The sequence below is a fragment of the Xenopus laevis genome, chromosome 6S, assembly GCF_017654675.1.
Source record: "Xenopus laevis strain J_2021 chromosome 6S, Xenopus_laevis_v10.1, whole genome shotgun sequence".
Classification (NCBI taxonomy): domain Eukaryota; kingdom Metazoa; phylum Chordata; class Amphibia; order Anura; family Pipidae; genus Xenopus; species Xenopus laevis.
The window spans coordinates 47,895,461-47,921,100 of NC_054382.1; the positions used below are offsets into that span (position 1 = coordinate 47,895,461).

General features: G+C 41.2%; 1 long non-coding RNA gene across 2 annotated transcripts in view; it reads right to left on the reverse strand.

Annotated features, from left to right (window-relative positions):
• Window positions 1-1,057: 1,057 nt before the first annotated feature.
• LOC121395050 overlaps window positions 1,058-25,640 on the reverse strand; it is a 47,339-nt gene continuing 22,756 nt past the window's right edge. For both annotated transcript variants that reach the window (XR_005962213.1, XR_005962212.1), the window contains one exon: window positions 1,058-1,295. This is a non-coding gene — a long non-coding RNA (uncharacterized LOC121395050). The remainder of the gene's footprint in view (window positions 1,296-25,640) is intronic.

Below are 25,640 nucleotides of genomic sequence, written 5' to 3' on the forward strand. Positions count from 1 at the left end.
TCAGAAGTCAGTTGTAAGTGTTGGATGGAATTTGTATATTTAATTGGTGGGAGATGCTTGTACAGATTATTGCACAATTATATGACATTTTCTCTTTTTTTCCAATAGATTAGCGTGCCTTCTATCTCCTTTTCTCTTTTTTGTTTAATTCTGCATTAAGAGCATCCTCTCTGGACTGAGGAGACTGAAATTGCTACATTCTCTTTATTTTTGATAGTTTTTCAAAAATTTAAGTGTAAATGTTCCAATTTCTGGAGCTACAGTCTGGCAGCTCAGTATTCCATGTGCAGATTCTGAACTGTTCCAATTTGCTCCATTAGTTGATACATTTCTCAGCAGTATTTTTGGAATATTAGCAACTATTGTATCAATTCTAACAGCTGCCTTTAACAAAAGTCAAGGATTCAACTCTGCAGGGCTAAACATAAGAAATGTATCTAGTTTAGATGTATACGTTTAGAACAGTTACAGAAGCGGCGACCCCCCTCCCCAAACTGTTTCAGAAAGACACAAGAAGCTGATGAAAGAGGCTTTAACTCTAATTAACTGTATGTAATTGAATAAGGTCTTTTTTCTGGTACAATTCTGAAAACAACTGAACTGAAAAAGTATTGAAAAGTAGAGCAACCCCTTTAACTACATAAACTGCCAAAGTCACATATAGAAATAGAATAAATGATACAATTAATGATGCTACAGAACTGCAGACTTTATACAATACTTGATGTCTCACTATGCCACTCATTGGCAGCATTCTTTGTATTTGATAGCTTGATAAAGGGCCAAGGAAGCGCCGAAACTTAACTGCAAAGCCAAAAAAATAATGTAATAAAGGCACTTTTAATTTTAAGATATTGAGTAGTGCTGCTCCTAATTAAATGCTACATATACCAGTGAAAGTGGCTACTGGGGAAACCTGCACTACGACTGAATTTGCAAGCTCATTATGCTGACTACTTGCTGCTGAAGCATCCTCTGTACTAACATCAGTATTGACTAGATTAATAATACCGCTAGAGGAAAATTTAATACAACAAATAAATATTACACAAGCATGTTTGAAAATAATTATTTTATTTATGGACAAAAATAAGGCATTCTTGATTACAGATAACATTTGTAGTTTCCTTTCATGTGTTTGTTGCATATGTTGCGTAAAACTGAAACGTTTTGCCGAAACTTTGCTGTGGGTGTCAGATTATGTAGGAGGTCCAAAGGCTCGTCCTTTCCAAGAGCAGCCATGAATCAGGAGAAGTCCGGAGATTCACAGAAGTCTGGAGATTCACACCCAGGGCCTGTTTGTGAGCAGAGAACAGTTGGAGAACAGATTTAACATTTAAATGCATTACTTGCTATTAATTTTACCCAAGGAATGTTTTACACTAACAAATATACATACGATTTCTATTCCCCTTCCCTCTCTAATGTTCAGTCTGCTTGTGTACTTCACTATGGAACATTTGTATGCGAGGTCCAGTGTACTTACAAATTATACATGCATTCATTCATATATCAACTACAAGTATATATTTTTCAGGTAATATATATATGTAAAGGGAAAGTTGTGCTCACCACTAATTTTTAAAACCATTAGGCGGGGGTGCAATGATGCTGTGACCACAAAATAAATATAGAAAAATTCAAGAGTCCTCTGCACTCAACCCATTATCAATACATTTAAGAGAGAGACATTTTGTGCATACTGCTACTGAAAAATGCCTTACCCTTTAAACAAAAAAGGGATTGTTTGTCCATATATTGCAATATATTCAAGCTGACCAACTACGTCAAAGTCATCCCATATCTGGCCAGTCCTATGCTCGATTATCATCTGATTCATTAAGAATTATATTGCTACATTATACATTTTACAAAGGGACTAAGTTTTACCTGCAACTTACTAGCTGCTTTCAAAGTAACACTCCCAAACTCGGCTGCCCAGTGGAGGAACTACTGGGGGAGCAGCGGGGAGAGAGCGGGGCCCGCACCCCCTCTAGTTACGTTACTGCCTAGCACAACACTATTGCAAGCCACAAGTGAACAAAATTGTCAGCGGGTCCTTCCACTTTGCTCCAGAACCATCTTAGAGTAAAGGAAAGGGCCGTGGGGCACCCTGTATGCACAGCAATTCCACACCGCATCAATTTCAGATGACCACCACAACAACATAAAGCACCATATAAACCTCAATAAAACACCCAATGCATGTAAATTCATTCTTAGCGACTATAACTCTATAACGTTCTTAAGCAATATTCTGAAAAACAACATGAAAACATAGCAAGGCAAATAAGAATCTAGTAATTGCAAACACATAAAACAGCAATTTCTAAAACAATCAAGGAAACACAATAATGAAAATCTAGAGAATTTTTGGCCTTCTGAAAAACTGTGCGACTGTAGACATAGTGCAACACTATTGCAAGACACAAGTGAACAAAATTGTCAGCGGGTCCCTTCACCTTGCTCCAAAATGATCCTAGAGCAAAGTAAAACGGCCGTGGGGCAACCTGTGTGCAAAGCAAATGCCTAAGGCACACACGTCGCCCCCGCCAACGCCACCTCTCTCCGCCCCAGTATGTTCACTACCTGCAATACTGTCTACTGCACCCAATTCCACACCGCATCAATTTCAGATGACCGCCGCAACAACATAAAGCACCATATAAACCTCAATAAAACACCCAATGCATGTAAATTCATTCTTAGCGACTATAACTCTATAACGTTCTTAAGCAATATTCTGAAAAACAACATGAAAACATAGCAAGGCAGATAAGAATCTAGTAATTGCAAACACATAAAACAGCAATTTCTAAAACAATAAAGGAAACACAATAATGAAAATCTAGAAAATTTTTGGCCTTCTGAAAAACTGTGCGACTGTAGACCTAGTGCAACACTATTGCAAGACACAAGTGAACAAAATTGTCAGCGGGTCCCTTCACCTTGCTCCAAAATGATTCTAGAGCAAAGTAAAAGGGCCGTGGGGCAACCTGTGTGCAAAGCAAATGCCTAAGGCACACACGTCGCCCCCGCCAACGCCACCTCTCTCCGCCCCCGTATGTTCACTACCTGCAATACTGTCTACTGCACCCAATTCCACACCGCATCAATTTCAGATGACCCCCGCAACAACATAAAGCACTATAAACCTCAATAAAACACCCAATGCATGTAAATTCATTCTTAGCGACTATAACTCTATAACGTTCTTAAGCAATATTCTGAAAAACAACATGAAAACATAGCAAGGCAAATAAGAATCTAGTAATTGCAAACACATAAAACAGCAATTTCTAAAACAATAAAGGAAACACAATAATGAAAATCTAGAGAATTTTTGGCCTTCTGAAAAACTGTGCGACTGTAGACATAGTGCAACACTATTGCAAGACACAAGTGAACAAAATTGTCAGCGGGTCCCTTCACCTTGCTCCAAAATGATCCTAGAGCAAAGTAAAGGGACGTGGGGCAACCTGTGTGCAAAGCAAATGCCTAAGGCACACACGTCGCCCCCGCCAACGCCACCTCTCTCCGCCCCAGTATGTTCACTACCTGCAATACTGTCTACTGCACCCAATTCCACACCGCATCAATTTCAGATGACCACCGCAACAACATAAAGCACTATATAAACCTCAATAAAACACCCGATGCATGTAAATTCATTCTTAGCGACTATAACTCTATAACGTTCTTAAGCAATATTCTGAAAAACAACATGAAAACATAGCAAGGCAAATAAGAATCTAGTAATTGCAAACACATAAAACAGCAATTTCTAAAACAATAAAGGAAACACAATAATGAAAATCTAGAAAAATTTTGGCCTTCTTAAAAACTGTGCGACTGTAGACCTAGTGCAACACTATTGCAAGACACAAGTGAACAAAATTGTCAGCGGATCCCTTCACCTTGCTCCAAAATGATCCTAGAGCAAAGTAAAAGGGATGTGGGGCAACCTGTGTGCAAAGCAAATGCCTAAGGCACACACGTCGCCCCCGCCAACGCCACCTCTCTCCGCCCCAGTATGTTCACTACCTGCAATACTGTCTACTGCACCCAATTCCACACCGCATCAATTTCAGATGACCACCGCAACCACATAAAGCACCATATAAACCTCAATAAAACACCCGATGCATGTAAATTCATTCTTAGTGACTATAACTCTATAACGTTCTTAAGCAATATTCTGAAAAACAACATGAAAACATAGCAAGGCAAATAAGAATCTAGTAATTGCAAACACATAAAACAGCAATTTCTAAAACAATAAAGGAAACACAATAATGAAAATCTAGAGAATTTTTGGCCTTCTGAAAAACTGTGCGACTGTAGACATAGTGCAACACTATTGCAAGACACAAGTGAACAAAATTGTCAGCGGGTCCCTTCACCTTGCTCCAAAATGATCCTAGAGCAAACTAAAAGGGCCGTGGGGCAACCTGTGTGCAAAGCAAATGCCTAAGGCACACACGTCGCCCCCGCCAACGCCACCTCTCTCCGCCCCAGTATGTTCACTACCTGCAATACTGTCTACTGCACCCAATTCCACACCGCATCAATTTCAGATGACCACCGCAACAACATAAAGCACCATATAAACCTCAATAAAACACCCAATGCATGTAAATTCATTCTTAGCGACTATAACTCTATAACGTTCTTAAGCAATATTCTGAAAAACAACATGAAAACATAGCAAGGCAAATAAGAATCTAGTAATTGCAAACACATAAAACAGCAATTTCTAAAACAATAAAGGAAACACAATAATGAAAATCTAGAAAATTTTTGGCCTTCTGAAAAACTGTGCGACTATAGACCTAGTGCAACACTATTGCAAGACACAAGTGAACAAAATTGTCAGCAGGTCCCTTCACCTTGCTCCAAAATGATCCTAGAGCAAAGTAAAAGGGACGTGGGGCAACCTGTGTGAAAGCAAATGCCTAAGGTACACACGTCGCCCCCGCCAACGCCACCTCTCTCCGCCCCAGTATGTTCACTACCTGCAATACTGTCTACTGCACCCAATTCCACACCGCATCAATTTCAGATGACCACCGCAACAACATAAAGCACTATATAAACCTCAATAAAACACCCGATGCATGTAAATTCATTCTTAGCGACTATAACTTCATAACGTTCTTAAGCAATATTCTGAAAAACGACATGAAAACATAGCAAGGGAAATAAGAATCTAGTAATTGCAAACACATAAAACAGCAATTTCTAAAACAATAAAGGAAACACAATAATGAAAATCTAGAAAATTTTTGGCCTTCTGAAAAACTGTGCGACTGTAGACCTAGTGCAACACTATTGCAAGACACAAGTGAACAAAATTGTCAGCGGGTCCCTTCACCTTGCTCCAAAATGATTCCTAGAGCAAAGTAAAAGGGCCGTGGGGCAACCTGTGTGCAAAGCAAATGCCTAAGGCACACACGTCGCCCCCGCCAACGCCACCTCTCTCCGCCCCAGTATGTTCACTACCTGCAATACTGTCTACTGCACCCAATTCCACACCGCATCAATTTCAGATGACCCCCGCAACAACATAAAGCACTATAAACCTCAATAAAACACCCAATGCATGTAAATTCATTCTTAGCGACTATAACTCTATAACGTTCTTAAGCAATATTCTGAAAAACAACATGAAAACATAGCAAGGCAAATAAGAATCTAGTAATTGCAAACACATAAAACAGCAATTTCTAAAACAATAAAGGAAACACAATAATGAAAATCTAGAGAATTTTTGGCCTTCTGAAAAACTGTGCGACTGTAGACCTAGTGCAACACTATTGCAAGACACAAGTGAACAAAATTGTCAGCGGGTCCCTTCACCTTGCTCCAAAATGATCCTAGAGCAAAGTAAAAGGGACGTGGGGCAACCTGTGTGCAAAGCAAATGCCTAAGGCACACACGTCGCCCCCGCCAACGCCACCTCTCTCCGCCCCAGTATGTCACTACCTGCAATACTGTCTACTGCCACCCAATTCCACACCGCATCAATTTCAGATGACCACCGCAACAACATAAAGCACTATATAAACCTCAATAAAACCCCGATGCATGTAAATTCATTCTTAGCGACTATAACTCTATAACGTTCTTAAGCAATATTCTGAAAAACAACATGAAAACATAGCAAGGCAAATAAGAATCTAGTAATTGCAAACACATAAAACAGCAATTTCTAAAACAATAAAGGAAACACAATAATGAAAATCTAGAGAATTTTTGGCCTTCTGAAAAACTGTGCGACTGTAGACATAGTGCAACACTATTGCAAGACCACAAGTGAACAAAATTGTCAGCGGGTCCCTTCACCTTGCTCCAAAATGATCCTAGAGCAAAGTAAAAGGGCCGTGGGGCAACCTGTGTGCAAAGCAAATGCCTAAGGCACACACGTCGCCCCCGCCAACGCCACCTCTCTCCGCCCCAGTATGTTCACTACCTGCAATACTGTCTACTGCACCCAATTCCACACCGCATCAATTTCAGATGACCACCGCAACAACATAAAGCACCATATAAACCTCAATAAAACACCCAATGCATGTAAATTCATTCTTAGCGACTATAACTCTATAACGTTCTTAAGCAATATTCTGAAAAACAACATGAAAACATAGCAAGGCAAATAAGAATCTAGTAATTGCAAACACATAAAACAGCAATTTCTAAAACAATAAAGGAAACACAATAATGAAAATCTAGAAAATTTTTGGCCTTCTGAAAAACTGTGCGACTGTAGACCTAGTGCAACACTATTGCAAGACACAAGTGAACAAAATTGTCAGCGGGTCCCTTCACCTTGCTCCAAAATGATCCTAGAGCAAAGTAAAAGGGCCGTGGGGCAACCTGTGTGCAAAGCAAATGCCTAAGGCACACACGTCGCCCCCGCCAACGCCACCTCTCTCCGCCCCAGTATGTTCACTACCTGCAATACTGTCTACTGCACCCAATTCCACACCGCATCAATTTCAGATGACCACCGCAACAACATAAAGCACCATATAAACCTCAATAAAACACCCGATGCATGTAAATTCATTCTTAGCGACTATAACTCTATAACGTTCTTAAGCAATATTCTGAAAAACGACATGAAAACATAGCAAGGCAAATAAGAATCTAGTAATTGCAAACACATAAAACAGCAATTTCTAAAACAATAAAGGAAACACAATAATGAAAATCTAGAGAATTTTTGGCCTTCTGAAAAACTGTGGCGACTGTAGACCATAGTGCAACACTATTGCAAGACACAAGTGAACAAAATTGTCAGCGGGTCCCTTCACCTTGCTCCAAAATGATCCTAGAGCAAAGTAAAAGGGCCTGGGGCAACCTGTGTGCAAAGCAAATGCCTAAGGCACACACGTCGCCCCCGCCAACGCCACCTCTCTCCGCCCCAGTATGTTCACTACCTGCAATACTGTCTACTGCACCCAATTCCACACCGCATCAATTTCAGATGACCACCGCAACAACATAAAGCACCATATAAACCTCAATAAAACACCCAATGCATGTAAATTCATTCTTAGCGACTATAACTCTATAACGTTCTTAAGCAATATTCTGAAAAACAACATGAAAACATAGCAAGGCAAATAAGAATCTAGTAATTGCAAACACATAAAACAGCAATTTCTAAAACAATAAAGGAAACACAATAATGAAAATCTAGAAAATTTTGGCCTTCTGAAAAACTGTGCGACTGTAGACCTAGTGCAACACTATTGCAAGACACAAGTGAACAAAATTGTCAGGCGGGTCCCTTCACCTTGCTCCAAAATGATCCTAGAGCAAAGTAAAAGGGCCGTGGGGCAACCTGTGTGCAAAGCAAATGCCTAAGGCACACACGTCGCCCCCGCCAACGCCACCTCTCTCCGCCCCAGTATGTTCACTACCTGCAATACTGTCTACTGCACCCAATTCCACACCGCATCAATTTCAGATGACCACCGCAACAACATAAAGCACTATATAAACCTCAATAAAACACCCGATGCATGTAAATTCATTCTTAGCGACTATAACTTCTATAACGTTCTTAAGCAATATTCTGAAAAACAACATGAAAACATAGCAAGGCAAATAAGAATCTAGTAATTGCAAACACATAAAACAGCAATTTCTAAAACAATAAAGGAAACACAATAATGAAAATCTAGAAATTTTTGGCCTTCTGAAAAACTGTGCGACTGTAGACCTAGTGCAACACTATTGCAAGACACAAGTGAACAAAATTGTCAGCGGGTCCCTTCACCTTGCTCCAAAATGATCCTAGAGCAAAGTAAAAGGGCCGTGGGGCAACCTGTGTGCAAAGCAAATGCCTAAGGCACACACGTCGCCCCCGCCAACGCCACCTCTCTCCGCCCCAGTATGTTCACTACCTGCAATACTGTCTACTGCACCCAATTCCACACCGCATCAATTTCAGATGACCACCGCAACCAACATAAAGCACTATATAAACCTCAATAAAACACCCGATGCATGTAAATTCATTCTTAGCGACTATAACTCTATAACGTTCTTAAGCAATATTCTGAAAAACGACATGAAAACATAGCAAGGCAAATAAGAATCTAGTAATTGCAAACACATAAAACAGCAATTTCTAAAACAATAAAGGAAACACAATAATGAAAATCTAGAAATTTTTGGCCTTCTGAAAAACTGTGCGACTGTAGACCTAGTGCAACACTATTGCAAGACACAAGTGAACAAAATTGTCAGCGGGTCCCTTCACCTTGCTCCAAAATGATCCTAGAGCAAAGTAAAAGGGCCGTGGGGCAACCTGTGTGCAAAGGCAAATGCCTAAGGCACACACGTCGCCCCCGCCAACGCCACCTCTCTCCGCCCCAGTATGTTCACTACCTTGCAATACTGTCTACTGCCACCCAATTCCACACCGCATCAATTTCAGATGACCACCGCAACACATAAAGCACCATATAAACCTCAATAAAACACCCGATGCATGTAAATTCATTCTTAGCGACTATAACTCTATAACGTTCTTAAGCAATATTCTGAAAACAACATGAAAACATAGCAAGGCAAATAAGAATCTAGTAATTGCAAACACATAAAACAGCAATTTCTAAAACAATAAAGGAAACACAATAATGAAAATCTAGAAATTTTTGGCCTTCTGAAAAACTGTGCGACTGTAGACCGAGTGCAACACTATTGCAAGACACAAGTGAACAAAATTGTCAGCGGGTCCCTTCACCTTGCTCCAAAATGATCCTAGAGCAAAGTAAAAGGGCCGTGGGCAACCTGTGTGCAAAGCAAATGCCTAAGGCACACACGTCGCCCCCGCCAACGCCACCTCTCTCCGCCCCAGTATGTTCACTACCTGCAATACTGTCTACTGCACCCAATTCCACACCGCATCAATTTCAGATGACCACCGCAACCACATAAAGCACTATATAAACCTCAATAAAACACCCGATGCATGTAATTCATTCTTAGCGACTATAACTCTATAACGTTCTTAAGCAATATTCTGAAAACAACATGAAAACATAGCAAGGCAAATAAGAATCTAGTAATTGCAAACACATAAAACAGCAATTTCTAAAACAATAAAGGAAACACAATAATGAAAATCTAGAAAATTTTTGGCCTTCTGAAAAACTGTGCGACTGTAGACCTAGTGCAACACTATTGCAAGACACAAGTGAACAAAATTGTCAGCGGGTCCCTTCACCTTGCTCCAAAATGATCCTAGAGCAAAGTAAAAGGGACGTGGGGCAACCTGTGTGCAAAGCAAATGCCTAAGGCACACACGTCGCCCCCGCCAACGCCACCTCTCTCCGCCCCAGTATGTTCACTACCTGCAATACTGTCTACTGCACCCAATTCCACACCGCATCAATTTCAGATGACCACCGCAACCACATAAAGCACTATATAAACCTCAATAAAACACCCGATGCATGTAAATTCATTCTTAGCGACTATAACTCTATAACGTTCTTAAGCAATATTCTGAAAAACAACATGAAAACATAGCAAGGCAAATAAGAATCTAGTAATTGCAAACACATAAAACAGCAATTTCTAAACAATAAAGGAAACACAATAATGAAAATCTAGAAATATTTTTGGCCTTCTGAAAAACTCGTGCGACTGTAGACCTAGTGCAACCACTATTAGCAAGCCACAAGTGAACAAAATTGTCAGCGGGTCCCTTCACCTTGCTCCAAAATGATTCCTAGAGCAAAGTAAAAGGGCGTGGGGCAACCTGTGTGGCAAAGCAAATGCCTAAGGCACACACGTCGCCACCGCAACGCCACTTCTCTCCGCCCCAGTAAACTGCAATACTTCTCTCCCAATTCCACACGGCCCATGACCAAAAGACACTATATCCAACGCCACCTCTCTCCGCTCCCAGTATGCTTCCACTACCTTGCAATACTGTTCTACATGCACCCAATTTCCACACCAGCACCAATTTTTCATGTCTCAAGACCACCGACTCAAACCACATAAAGCCACTATAAAACCGCAATAAAACACCCGATCATTTTAAATATCAATCTCTTAGCGATTAGTTAACTCATCTCTGTTATAACGTTCCTAAGCCAATATTCTGAAAACACATGTAAAACATAAGCAAGGCAACTTATTTAGAATGCGTGTAATGCCAAACACATAAACAAGCAGCAAATGTTCTAAAACAATAAAGCGTAAACCAAACAATAATGAAAAATCTAGGAAAAACTTTTGGCCTTACTGAAAGAACTGTGCGTGACTGTAGACCTTAGTGCAACTACCTATTGCAAAGACACAAGTGAACAAAAATTGTCAGCGTGGTCCTCTTTTCACCTTGCTCCATATAATGATCCGTAGAGCAATAGTAAAACAGGGACGTATGGGGCAACTGCTGTGCACAAAGCAAAATGCCGTACAAGGCACACACGTCGCCCCTGCCAACGCCACCTAGCTTCTCCGCCCCCAGCCTATGCCTTCACTACACTCTGACGGAAACTAACTTGTCTTACTGCCACCCTAATTCCTAACACCAGCCCATCCTATATTTCAGATGAACCACTACGCACACATAACATACAACAGCACCTATACTACAACCTCTCAAATAACATAAACACCCCAGATGCATGATAAATTCATTCTTACGCGACATTAACTCTATAAACGTTCTTAAGCAATATTCTGAAAAACAACATTGAAAACACATAAGCACAAGGCAAAGGTAAGTATAATCTAGTAATTGCAACAACACATTAAAACAGCAATTTCTAAAACAATAAAGGAAACAACAATAATAGAAAATCTTAGAAACTTTTTTGGCCTCTTCTGAAAATTGTAGCGACGTTGCTTAGGAGCGTTAGATGCAACACTATTGCCAAACACAAAGTGAACAAAATTGGTCAGCGGGTCCCGTCACCCTTGCTCCCAAAATGATCCTAGAGCAAAGTAAAAGGCCCGCCGGAGGGCAAGCCTTGGTGTGCAAGAGCAAGCCATGCCTAAGCGCCACACCGATCGCCCCCGCCAACGCCACCTCTCCCTCCCAGTATAATGATTCACTAACCGTGCCAGAGTACGTGTCTACTGCAGGCGCCCCCACAATTCTCAATCACCGCAATCAATAGTTCAAGACATGACCACCGCCAACAACATTAAAGCACGAGCTAATATAATAACCCTCAATAAAACACCCGACATGCATGTAAATTATATTCTTAGCGACTTTAACTCTATAACTTTCTTAAGCAATATTCTGAAAAACGACATGAAAAACATAGCAAGGAAATAATAATCTAAGTAAGTTGCAACACACAGGTAAAACAGCGAAATTCCTAAAACAATAAAGGAAAGGAAAACACAAAATGGAATAATCTAGAGAATTTATGGCGCACTTCTGAAAAACTGTGCGCACTGCTAAACAATAAGGTGCAAACACACTATTGCAAAGACCAAACAAAGTGAACAAAATGTGTCATCGGTCCCTATCACCTTGCTCCAAAATCAAATCTAGAGCAAAGCTAAAGGGCCGATGGGGCAACCTGCGTAGCAAAGCAAATGGCCATAACAAGGCACACACCGTCCGCCCCCGGCCCCCACAACTCCAGCCTCTCTCCCGCACCGACCCAATGCCCAGATATCGTTCACTCACCCTGCAAAATACTGCACTAACTGCTACCCCCAATGTCTCACACCGCATATCCCAATTCAGTGAGTTCTGCCAATGTAACCACCGCAATCCCACACTCTCTCTGCCACCAGTGATACAACCTCAATTAACCACACACAACCGTCGATGCATGTAAATTATCATTCTTAGTGACTATAAACTCTTATAACGTTCTTAAGCAAATTCTGAAAAAACAACAGAAAAACATAAGCAGGCAAATAAGAATCTAGTATGTTCCCAATTGCAAAACAACATCAAACACAGCAATTTCTCCTAAAACAATAAAGAAACACAAGAAATTGAGAAAGTCCCATTGGCCTCTGAATAAATTGTCGACTGTAGACTAGCGCCATGAGCAACCACTTCTTTGCAAGACACAAAGTGAACAAAAGAGTTGTACAAGCGGGTCCCTTCGACCGTTGGGCTCCAAAACACTGATTCCCACTAGAGCAACAGTAAAAGGGCACGATGGCAAAACCGGCAACCTTGGTGGCCCAAAAGCAAATGGCCTAATATGCACACACGTCGCCCCCTCGCAACCCACCCTCTCTCCTCGCCCCCAGTCATATGTTCACTACCTGCAAATACTGTTCTTACTCGCACCCTTAATTTTCCACACGGCGGAGCGGCATCAATTCTTCAGAATGACCACCGCAACCCACATAAAGCACTATATAAACCTCAATAACAACACCCGATCGCATTCAACTGTCATTTCTTACGCGACATATAACGTCGGATAGACGGGTTCCTTAAGCAACTTCTCGCGCGAAAAAAAACAACATGAAAAATAGCAAGGCAAATAAGAATCTAGTAATTGCAAACACATAAAACAGCAATTCTAAAACAATAAACTGGAAACACGAGATATAAGAAGATCTAGGAGCACAAATTTTGGGTCCTTCTTGAAAAGCTTTGCGACCCTAGACCTCAGTGCAACACCATTATTGCAAGACGACAAGTGCACACCAAAATTCGTCCAGCGGCAGTCCCTTCACCTACATGCCTCCCGAAAATTGATTCTCTAAGCAGCTAAAGTTAAAAGATGCGATGGGCAAACCTGTGTGCAAAGCAAGATGTCCTCAAGCCTCACCCAACGATCGCTCCCTGCCAACGCCAACCTCTATCTCCCCCTCAGTATGTTCACTACCTGCAATACTGTCTAGCTGCCCCACCCAATTCCACACCGCAAATCACAATTTAAACAGAAGAACCACCGCACAACAACCATAAAGCACCTACTATAACACCCTCAAATAAAACAACCCGAGTATGGTAAATTCATTTCTTAGCGGACTTAACTTATAACGTTCTTAAGCAATATTCTGAAAAACGACATGAAATAACATAGCCGGGTGGAAATAAGAATCTAGTAATTTGCAAACACATTAATATAACAGCAATTTCTAAAAACAAGTGAGAGATCAAACACAATAAGTGAAAAATCTAGAGAATTTTTGGCTTTTCGACAAAAATGTGCGACTCGATAAGCATAGTGCAAAAACTATTTGCTAGAGACATCAAGTAAACGAGAATTGTCAGCGGGGCTCCTTCCAAACCTGCCTCCCAAAATGATTCCTTAGAGCAAAGTAAAAGGGCCGTTGGAGCAACCTTGTGCACTAATGCAAATTACCTTAAGGCACACACGTCGCTCCCGCCATACGCCACCTTCTCTCCGCCCCCAGGTAGTCACACTACACTAAGGCAATATCTGTCTAGCTGCACCGAATATCCACACCGCATCAATTTGCAGGAACCGCGCGCAACCACATAAACGCACTATATAAACCTGCAATAAAACACCGCGATGGCATAGTAAATTCATTCTTTAGCGACTTTATAACTCTTAATAACCGTTTCTTAATGCAATATTTCTGTAAATAGAAACTCAACTTGAAACATCTAAGGCAGAATAAAGAACTTCTAGTAATTGCAATACACAAAAACACACAGCTAATGTCTAAAAACAATATTAGAGGGAAAACCACAATAATGATAAATCTAGAGGAATTTTGTGTCCTTCTGAAAAAACTAAGTGACCGGAACTGTAGACATAGTGCAACACTATTGCAAGACCACAAGTGAAACAAAATCTGTCTCAGCGGGTCCCTTCCAACCTTGCCCAAAAATATATCTCCAATAGGCAAATAGTAAAAAGCGGCCGCTGGGGCACCTGGTGTGCCAAAGCAAAGGCCTAAGGCACACACGTCCGCCCCCGCCAACGCCACACTTCGCCGGCCCAGTATGTTTCACTACCTGCCAAAATACTTCTTGCACCCAATTGCCACACCGCATCAATTTCAGATGGACCGCGCGCAACAATATAAACACCATATTAAACCTCAATGAAAAACCACCCAATTTGCATGTAAATTCATTCTAGCGACTAGAACTCGTATAAACGTCTTCTTAAGCAATATTCTGATAACAAACAATCTATGAACAACTATAGCAAGGCAAAATAAAAGGAATCTAGTAATTGCAAACACATAAAAACAGCAATTCGCTTAAAACAATAAAGGAAACACAAATAAATGAAAATCTAGAGAACTCTTTTTGGCTCTTACTGAAAACACTTCTCGCGACACTGGACTATGCCTAGACAATGCGGAATATGGGGCAAGCGACCTATTGCAACACCGAACAAGGAAGTGGAACAAAATTAGTCAGCGGGGTCCCTTCACCCTTGCTCCCAAAAATGATCCTAGACGGCGCAAAAGTAAAAGGCCGCTGCAGGGCAAACCTGTGGTGCCACAAACAAATGCCTAAGGCACACACTCGCCCACGCCCAACGCCACCAGGAGTCTCTCCGCCCCAGTATGATTTCACTACCCTGGCCAATACTGTCTACTGCATCCCAATTCCACACCGCATCAAGTTTCAGATGACCACCGGCAAACAACAATAAAGCACCATATATAAACCTCAATAAAAACACCCGATGCATGTAAATTCATTCTTAGCGACTATAACTCTATAAACGTTCTTAAGGCAAATATTCATGAAAAACAACATGAAAACCATCAGCAAAGGCAAATAAGTAATCTAGTAATTGGCAAACCACACTAAAACAAGTCAATTTCTAAACAACAATAAAGGAAACAAATATGAAAATCTCAGAGAATTTTTGGCCTTGTTTGACAAACCTAGTGCTGCGACTGTAGACCTATGTGCAACACTATTGCAAGACACAAGTGAACAAAATTTGTCAGCGGGTCCCTTCACCTTGCTCCAAAATGATCCTAGAGCAAAGTTTAAAAGGGACGGTGGGGCAACCTGTGTGCAAAGCAAATGCCTAAGGCACACACGTCGCCCCGCCAACGCCACCTCTCTCCGCGCCCAGTATGTTCACTACCTGCAATACTGTCTACTGCACCCAATTCCACACCGCCATCAATTTCAGATGACCACCGCAACCACATAAAGCACTATATAAACCTCAATAAAAACACCCGATGAATGTAAATTCATTCTTAGCGACTATAACTCTATAACGTTCTTAAGCAATATTCTGAAAAAACAACATGAAAACATAGCAAGGCAAATAAGAATCTAGTAATTGCAAACACATAAAACAGCAATTTCTAAAACAATAAAGGAAACACAATAATGAAAATCTAGAAAATTTTTGGCCTTCTGAAAATTGGTGGCGACTGTTAGACCTAGTGCAACACTATTGCAAGACACACAGTGAACAAATTGTCAGGCGGGTCCCTTCACCTTGCCTCCAAAATGATCCTAGAGCAAAGTAAAAGGCCTTGGGGCAACCTGTGTGCAAAGCAAATGCCTAAGGCACACACGTCGCCCCCGCCAACGCCACCTCTCTCCGCCCCAGTATGTTCACTACCTGCAATACTGTCTACTGCACCCAATTCCACCACCGCATCAATTTCAGATGACCACCGCAACCACATAAAGCACTATATAAACCTCAATAAAAACACCCGATGCATGTAAATTCATTCTTAGCGACTATAACTCTATAACGTTCTTAAGCAAATATTCTGAAAACAACATGAAAACATAGCAAGGCAAATAAGAATCTAGTAATTGCAACACATGAAACAGCAATTTCTAAAAACAATAAAGGAAACACAATAATGAAAATCTAGAAAGATTTTCGGCCTCTGAAAACTGGTGCGACTGTAGACCTAGTGCAACACTATTGCAAGCCACAAGTGAACAAAATTGTCAGCGGGTCCCTTCACCTTGCTCCAAAATGATCCTAGAGCAAAGTAAAAGGGACGTGGGGCAACCTGTGTGCAAAGCAAATGCCTAAGGCACACACGTCGCCCCCGCCAACGCCACCTCTCTCCGCCCCAGTATGTTCACTACCTGGCAATACTGTCTACTGCACCCAATTCCACACCGCATCAATTTCAGATGACCACCGCAACAACATAAAGCACCATATAAACCTCAATAAAACACCCGATGCATGTAAATTCATTCTTAGCGACTATAACTCTATAACGTTCTTAAGCAATATTCTGAAAAACAAAATGAAAACATAGCAAGGCAAATAAGAATCTAGTAATTGCAAACACAAAAACAGCAATTTCTAAAAACAATAAAGGAAACACAATAATGAAAATCTAGAAAATGTTTGGCCTTCTGAAAAACTGTGCGACTGTAGACCTAGTGCAACACTATTGCAAGACACAAGTGAACAAAATTGTCAGCGGGTCCCTTCACCTTGCTCCAAAATGATCCTAGAGCAAAGTAAAAGGGCCGTGGGGCAACCTGTGTGCAAAGCAAATGCCTAAGGCACACACGTCGCCCCCGCCAACGCCACCTCTCTCCGCCCCAGTATGTTCACTACCTGCAATACTGTCTACTGCACCCAATTCCACACCGCATCAATTCAGATGACCACCGCAACCAACATAAAGCACTATATAAACCTCAATAAAACACCCGATGCATGTAAATTCAGTCTTAGCGACTATAATTCTATAACGTTCTTAAGCAATATTCTGAAAAAACAACATGAAAACATAGCAAGGCAAATAAGAATCTAGTAATTGCAAACACATAAAACAGCAATTTCTAAAACAATAAAGGAAACACAATAATGAAAATCTAGAAAATTTTTGGCCTTCTGAAAACACTGTGCGACTGTAGACCTAGTGCAACACTATTGCAAGACACAAGTGAACAAAATTGTCAGCGGGGTCCCTTCACCTTGCTCCAAAATGATCCTAGAGCAAAGTAAAAGGGACGTGGGGCAACCTGTGTGCAAAGCAAATGCCTAAGGCACACACGTCGCCCCCGCCAACGCCACCTCTCTCCGCCCCAGTATGTTCACTACCTGCAATACTGTCTACTGCACCCAATTCCACACCGCATCCAATTTCAGATGACCACCGCAACCACATAAAGCACTATATAAACCTCAATAAAACACCCGATGCATGTAATTCATTCTTAGCGACTATAACTCTATAACGTTCTTAAGCAATATTCTGGAAAAACAACATGAAAAACATAGCAAGGCAAATAAGAATCTAGTAATTGGCAAACACATAAAACAGCAATTTCTAAAACAATACAGGAAACACAATAATGAAAATCTAGAAAGATTTCCGCCTTCTGAAAACTGGTGCGACTGTAGACCTAGCGCAACACTATTGCAAGCCACAAGTGAAACAAAATTGTCAGCGGGTCCCTTCACCTTGCTCCAAAATGATGCTAGAGTAAAGTAAAAGGGTCGTGGGGCAACCTGTGTGCAAAGCAGATGCCTAAAGGCACACACGTCGCCCCCCGCCAACGCCACCTCTCTCCGCCCCAGTATGTTCACTACCTGCAATACTGTCTACTGCACCCAATTCCACACTGCATCAATTTTCAGATGACCACCGCAACAACATAAAGCACCATATAAACCCTCAATAAAACACCCGATGCATGTAAATTCATTCTAGCGACTATAACTCTATAACGTTCTTAAGCAATATTCTGAAAAACAACATGAAAACATACCAAGGCAAATAAGAATCTAGTAATTGCAAACACAAAACAGCAATTTCTAAAACAATAAAGGAAAACACAATAATGAAATCTAGAAAATGTTTGGCCTTCTGAAAAACTGTGCGACTGTACACCTAGTGCAACACTATTGCAAGACACAAGTGAACAAAATTGTCAGGCGGGTCCCTTCACCTTGCTCCAAAATGATCCTAGAGCAAAGTAAAAGGGCTTGGGGCAACCTGTGTGCAAAGCAAATGCCTAAGGCACACACGTCGCCCCCGCCAACGCCACCTCTCTCCGCCCCAGTATGTTCACTACCTGCAATACTGTCTACTGGCACCCAATTCCACACCGCATCAATTTCAGATGACCACCGCAACAACATAAAGCACCATATAAACCTCAATAAAACACCCGATGCATGTAAATTCATTCTTAGCGACTATAACTCTATAACGTTCTTAAGCAATATTCTGAAAACAACATGAAAACATAGCAAGGCAAATAAGAATCTAGTAATTGCAAAACACATAAAACAGCAATTTCTAAAACAATAAAGGAAACACAATAATGAAAATCTAGAAAATGTTTGGCCTTCTGAAAAACTGGTGCGACTGTAGACATAGTGGGCCAACACTATTGCAAGCCACAAGTGAACAAAATTGTCAGCGGGTCCCTTCACCTTGCCTCCAAAATGATGCTAGAGTAAAGTAAAGGGTCGTGGGGCAACCTGTGTGCAAAGCAGATGCCTAAGGCACACACGTCGCCCCCCGCCAACGCCACCTCTCTCCGCCCCAGTATGTTCACTACCTGCAATACTGTCTACTGCACCCAATTCCACACCGCATCAATTTCAGATGACCACCGCAACAACATAAAGCACCATATAAACCTCAATAAAACACCCGATGCATGTAAATTCATTCTTAGCGACTATAACTCTATAACGTTCTTAAGCAATATTCTGAAAAACAACATGAAAACATAGCCAAGGCAAATAAGAATCTAGTAATTGCAAACACAAAACAGCAATTTCTAAAACAATAAAGGAAACACAATAATGAAAATCTAGAAAATGTTTGGCCTTCTGAAAAACTGTGCGACTGTAGACCTAGTGCAACACTATTGCAAGACACAAGTGAACAAAATTGTCAGCGGGTCCCTTCACCTTGCTCCAAAATGATCCTAGAGCAAAGTAAAAGGGCCTTGGGGCAACCTGTGTGTACAGCAAATGCCTAAGGCACACACGTCGCCCCCACCAACGCCACCTCTCTCCGCCCCAGTATGTTCACTACCTGCAATACTGTCTACTGCACCCAATTCCACACCGCATCAATTTCAGATGACCACCGCAACCACATAAAGCACTATATAAACCTCAATAAAACACCCGATGCATGTAAATTCATTCTTAGCGACTATAACTCTATAACGTTCTTAAGCAATATTCTGAAAAACAACATGAAAACATAGCAAGGCAAATAAGAATCTAGTAATTGCAAACACATAAAACAGCAATTTCTAAAACAATAAAGGAAACACAATAATGAAAATCTAGAAAATTTTTGGCCTTCTGAAAACTGTGCGACTGTAGACCTAGTGGCAACACTATTGCAAGACACAAGTGAACAAAATTGTCAGCGGGTTCCCTTCACCTTGCTCCAAAATGATCCTAGAGCAAAGTAAAAGGGACGTGGGGCAACCTGTGTGCAAAGCAAATGCCTAAGGCACACACGTCGCCCCCGCCAACGCCACCTCTCTCCGCCCCAGTATGTTCACTACCTGCAATACTGTCTACTGCACCCAATTCCACACCGCATCAATTTCAGATGACCACCGCAACCACATAAAGCACTATATAAACCTCAATAAAACACCCGATGCATGTAAATTCATTCTTAGCGACTATAACTCTATAACGTTCTTAAGCAATATTCTGGAAAAACACATGAAAACATAGCAAGGCAAATAAGAATCTAGTAATTGCAAACACATAAAACAGCAATTTCTAAAACAATAAAGGAAACACAATAATGAAAATCTAGAAAACTTTTTGGCCTTCTGAAAAACTGTGCGACTGTAGACCTAGTGCAACACTTTGCAAGACACAAGTGAACAAAATTGTCAGCGGGTCCCTTCACCTTGCTCCAAAATGATCCTAGAGCAAAGTAAAAGGGCCGTGGGGCAACCTGTGTGCAAAGCAAATGCCTAAGGCACACACGTCGCCCCCGCCAACGCCACCTCTCTCCGCCCCAGTATGTTCACTACCTGCAATACTGTCTACTGCACCCAATTCCACACCGCATCAATTTCAGATGACCACCGCAACCACATAAAGCACTATATAAACCTCAATAAAACACCCGATGCATGTAAATTCATTCTTAGCGACTATAACTCTATAACGTTCTTAAGCAATATTCTGAAAAACAACATGAAAACATAGCAAGGGCAAATAAGAATCTAGTAATTGCAAACACATGAAAACAGCAATTTCTAAAACAATAAAGGAAACACAATAATGAAAATCTAGAAACTTTTTGGCCTTCTGAAAAATGTGGCGACTGTAGACCTAGTGCAACACTATTGCAAGACACAAGTGAACAAAATTGTCAGCGGGTCCCTTCACCTTGCTCCAAAATGATCCTAGAGGCAAAGTAAAAGGGCCGTGGGGCAACCTGTGTGCAAAGCAAATGCCTAAGGCACACACGTCGCCCCCGCCAACGCCACCTCTCTCCGCCCCAGTATGTTCACTACCTGCAATACTGTCTACTGCACCCAATTCCACACCGCATCAATTTCAGATGACCACCGCAACAACATAAAGCACCATATAAACCTCAATAAAACACCCAATGCATGTAAATTCATTCTTAGCGACTATAACTCTATAACGTTCTTAAGCAATATTCTGAAAAACAACATGAAAACATAGCAAGGCAAATAAGAATCTAGTAATTGCAAACACATAAAACAGCAATTTCTAAAACAATAAAGGAAACACAATAATGAAAATCTAGAAACTTTTTGGCCTTCTGAAAAATTGTGCGACTGTAGACCTAGTGCAACACTATTGCAAGACACAAGTGAACAAAATTGTCAGCGGGTCCCTTCACCTTGCTCCAAAATGATCCTAGAGCAAAGTAAAAGGGCCTTGGGGCAACCTGTGTGCAAAGCAAATGCCTAAGGCACACACGTCGCCCCCGCCAACGCCACCTCTCTCCGCCCCAGTATGTTCACTACCTGCAATACTGTCTACTGCACCCAATTCCACACCGCATCAATTTCAGATGACCACCGCAACCACATAAAGCACTATATAAACCTCAATAAAAACACCCGATGCATGTAAATTCATTCTTAGCGACTATAACTCTATAACGTTCTTAAGCAAATATTCTGAAAAAACAACATGAAAACATAGCAAGGCAAATAAGAATCTAGTAATTGCAAACACATAAAACAGCAATTTCTAAACAATAAAGGAAACACAATAATGAAAATCTAGAAAATTTTTGGCCTTCTGAAAAACTGTGCGACTGTAGACATAGTGCAACACTATTGCAAGACACAAGTGAACAAAATTGTCAGCGGGTCCCTTCACCTTGCTCCAAAATGATCCTAGAGCAAAGTAAAAGGGCCGTGGGGCAACCTGTGTGCAAAGCAAATGCCTAAGGCACACACGTCGCCCCCGCCAACGCCACCTCTCTCCGCCCCAGTATGTTCACTACCTGCAATACTGTCTACTGCACCCAATTCCACACCGCATCAATTTCAGATGACCACCGCAACAACATAAAGCACCATATAAACCTCAATAAAACACCCAATGCATGTAAATTCATTCTTAGCGACTATAACTCTATAACGTTCTTAAGCAATATTCTGAAAAACAACATGAAAACATAGCAAGGCAAATAAGAATCTAGTAATTGCAAACACATAAAACAGCAATTTCTAAAACAATAAAGGAAACACAATAATGAAAATCTAGAAACTTTTTGGCCTTCTGAAAAATGTGCGACTGTAGACCTAGTGCAACACTATTGCAAGACACAAGTGAACAAAATTGTCAGCGGGTCCCTTCACCTTGCTCCAAAATGATCCTAGAGCAAAGTAAAAGGGCCGTGGGGCAACCTGTGTGGCAAAGCAAATGCCTAAGGCACACACGTCGCCCCCGCCAACGCCACCCTTCTCTCCGCCCCAGTATGTTCACTACCTGCAATACTGTCTACTGCACCCAATTCCACACCGCATCAATTTCAGATGACCACCGCAACCACATAAAGCACTATATAAACCTCAATAAAACACCCGATGCATGTAAATTCATTCTTAGCGACTATAACTCTATAACGTTCTTAAGCAATATTCTGAAAAACAACATGAAAACATAGCAAGGCAAATAAGATCTAGTAATTGCAAACACATAAAACAGCAATTTCTAAAACAATACAGGAAACACAATAATGAAAATCTAGAAAATTTGGCCTTCTGAAAAACTGGTGCGACTGTAGACCTAGTGCAACACTATTGCAAGACACAAGTGAACAAAATTGTCAGCGGGTCCCTTCACCTTGCTCCAAATGATCCTAGAGCAAAGTAAAAGGGTCGTGGGGCAACCTGTGTGCAAAGCAAATGCCTAAGGCACACACGTCGCCCCCGCCAACGCCACCTCTCTCCGCCCCAGTATGTTCACTACCTGCAATACTGTCTACTGCACCCAATTCCACACCGCATCAATTTCAGATGACCACCGCAACCACATAAAGCACCATATAAACCTCAATAAAACACCCGATGCATGTAAATTCATTCTTAGCGACTATAACTCTATAACGTTCTTAAGCAATATTCTGAAAACAACATGAAAACATACCAAGGCAAATAAGAATCTAGTAATTGCAAACACAAAAACAGCAATTTCTAAAAACAATAAAGGAAACACAATAATGAAAATCTAGAAAATGTTTGGCCTTCTGAAAAACTGTGCGACTGTACACCTAGTGCAACACTATTGCAAGACACAAGTGAACAAAATTGTCAGCGGGTCCCTTCACCTTGCTCCAAAATGATCCTAGAGCAAAGTAAAAGGGCCTGGGGCAACCTGTGTGCAAAGCAAATGCCTAAGGCACACACGTCGCCCCACCAACGCCACCTCTCTCCGCCCCAGTATGTTCACTACCTGCAATACTGTCTACTGCACCCAATTCCACACCGCATCAATTTCAGATGACCACCGCAACCACATAAAGCACTATATAAACCTCAATAAAACACCCGATGCATGTAAATTCATTCTTAGCGACTATAACTCTATAACGTTCTTAAGCAATATTCTGAAAAACAACATGAAAACATAGCAAGGCAAATAAGAATCTAGTAATTGCAAACACATAAAACAGCAATTTCTAAAACAATAAAGGAAACACAATAATGAAAATCTAGAAAATGTTTGGCCTTCTGAAAAACTGTGCGACTGTAGACATAGTGCAACACTATTGCAAGCCACAAAGTGAACAAAATTGTCAGCGGGTCCCTTCACCTTGCTCCAAAATGATGCTAGAGTAAAGTAAAAGGGTCGTGGGGCAACCTGTGTGCAAAGCAGAATGCCTAAGGCACACACGTCGCCCCCCGCCAACGCCACCTCTCTCCGCACCCAGTATGTTCACTACCTGCAATACTGTCTACTGCCACCCAATTCCACACTGCATCAATTTCAGATGACCACCGCAACAAACATAAAGCACCATATAAACCTCAATAAAACACCCGATGCATGTAAATTCATTCTAGCGACTATAACTCTATAACGTTCTTAAGCAATATTCTGAAAAACAAAATGAAAACATACCAAGGCAAATAAGAATCTAGTAATTGCAAACACAAAACAGCAATTTCTAAAACAATAAAGGAAACACAATAATGAAAATCTAGAAAATGTTTGGCCTTCTGAAAAACTGTGCGACTGTAGACCTAGTGCAACACTATTGCAAGACACAAGTGAACAAAATTGTCAGCGCGGTCCCTTCACCTTGCTCCAAAAATGATCCCTAGAGCAAAGTAAAAGGGCCTTGGGGCAACCTGTGTGTACAGCAAATGCCTAAGGCCACACACGTCGCCCCCACCAACGCCACCCTCTCTCCGCCCCAGTATGTTCACTACCTGCAATACTGTCTACTGCACCCAATTCCACACTGCATCAATTTCAGATGACCACCGCAACCACATAAAGCACTATAAAACCTCAAATAAAACACCCGATGCATGTAAATTCATTCTTAGCGACTATAACTCTATAACGTTCTTAAGCAATATTCTGAAAAACAACATGAAAACATAGCAAGGGCAAATAAGAATCTAGTAATTGCAAACACATAAAACAGCAATTTCTAAACAATAAAGGAAACACAATAATGAAAATCTAGAAAATTTTTGGCCTTCTGAAAAACTGTGCGACTGTAGACCTAGTGCAACACTATTGCAAGACACAAGTGAACAAAATTGTCAGCGGGTCCCTTCACCTTGCTCCAAAATGATCCTAGAGCAAAGTAAAAGGGACGTGGGGCAACCTGTGTGCAAAGCAAATGCCTAAGGCACACACGTCGCCCCCGCCAACGCCACCCTCTCTCCGCCCCCAGTATGTTCACTACCTGCAATACTGTCTACTGCACCCAATTCCACACCGCATCAATTTCAGATGACCACCGCAACCACATAAAGCACTATATAAACCTCAATAAAACACCCGATGCATGTAAATTCATTCTTAGCGACTATAACTCTATAACGTTCTTAAGCAATATTCTGAAAAAACAACATGAAAACATAGCAAGGCAAATAAGAATCTAGTAATTGCAAACACATAAAACAGCAATTTCTAAAACAATAAAGGAAACACAATAATGAAAATCTAGAAACTTTTTGGCCTTCTGAAAAATTGTGCGACTGTAGACCTAGTGCAACACTATTGCAAGACACAAGTGAACAAAATTGTCAGCGGGTCCCTTCACCTTGCTCCAAAATGATCCTAGAGCAAAGTAAAAGGGCCTTGGGGCAACCTGTGTGCAAAGCAAATGCCTAAGGCACACACGTCGCCCCCGCCAACGCCACCTCTCTCCGCCCCAGTATGTTCACTACCTGCAATACTGTCTACTGCACCCAATTCCACACCGCATCAATTTCAGATGACCACCGCAACCACATAAAGCACTATATAAACCTCAATAAAACACCCGATGAATGTAAATTCATTCTTAGCGACTATAACTCTATAACGTTCTTAAGCAATATTCTGAAAAACAACATGAAAACATAGCAAGGCAAATAAGAATCTAGTAATTGCAAACACATAAAACAGCAATTTCTAAAACAATAAAGGAAACACAATAATGAAAATCTAGAAACTTTTTGGCCTTCTGAAAAATTGTGCGACTGTAGACCTAGTGCAACACTATTGCAAGACACAAGTGAA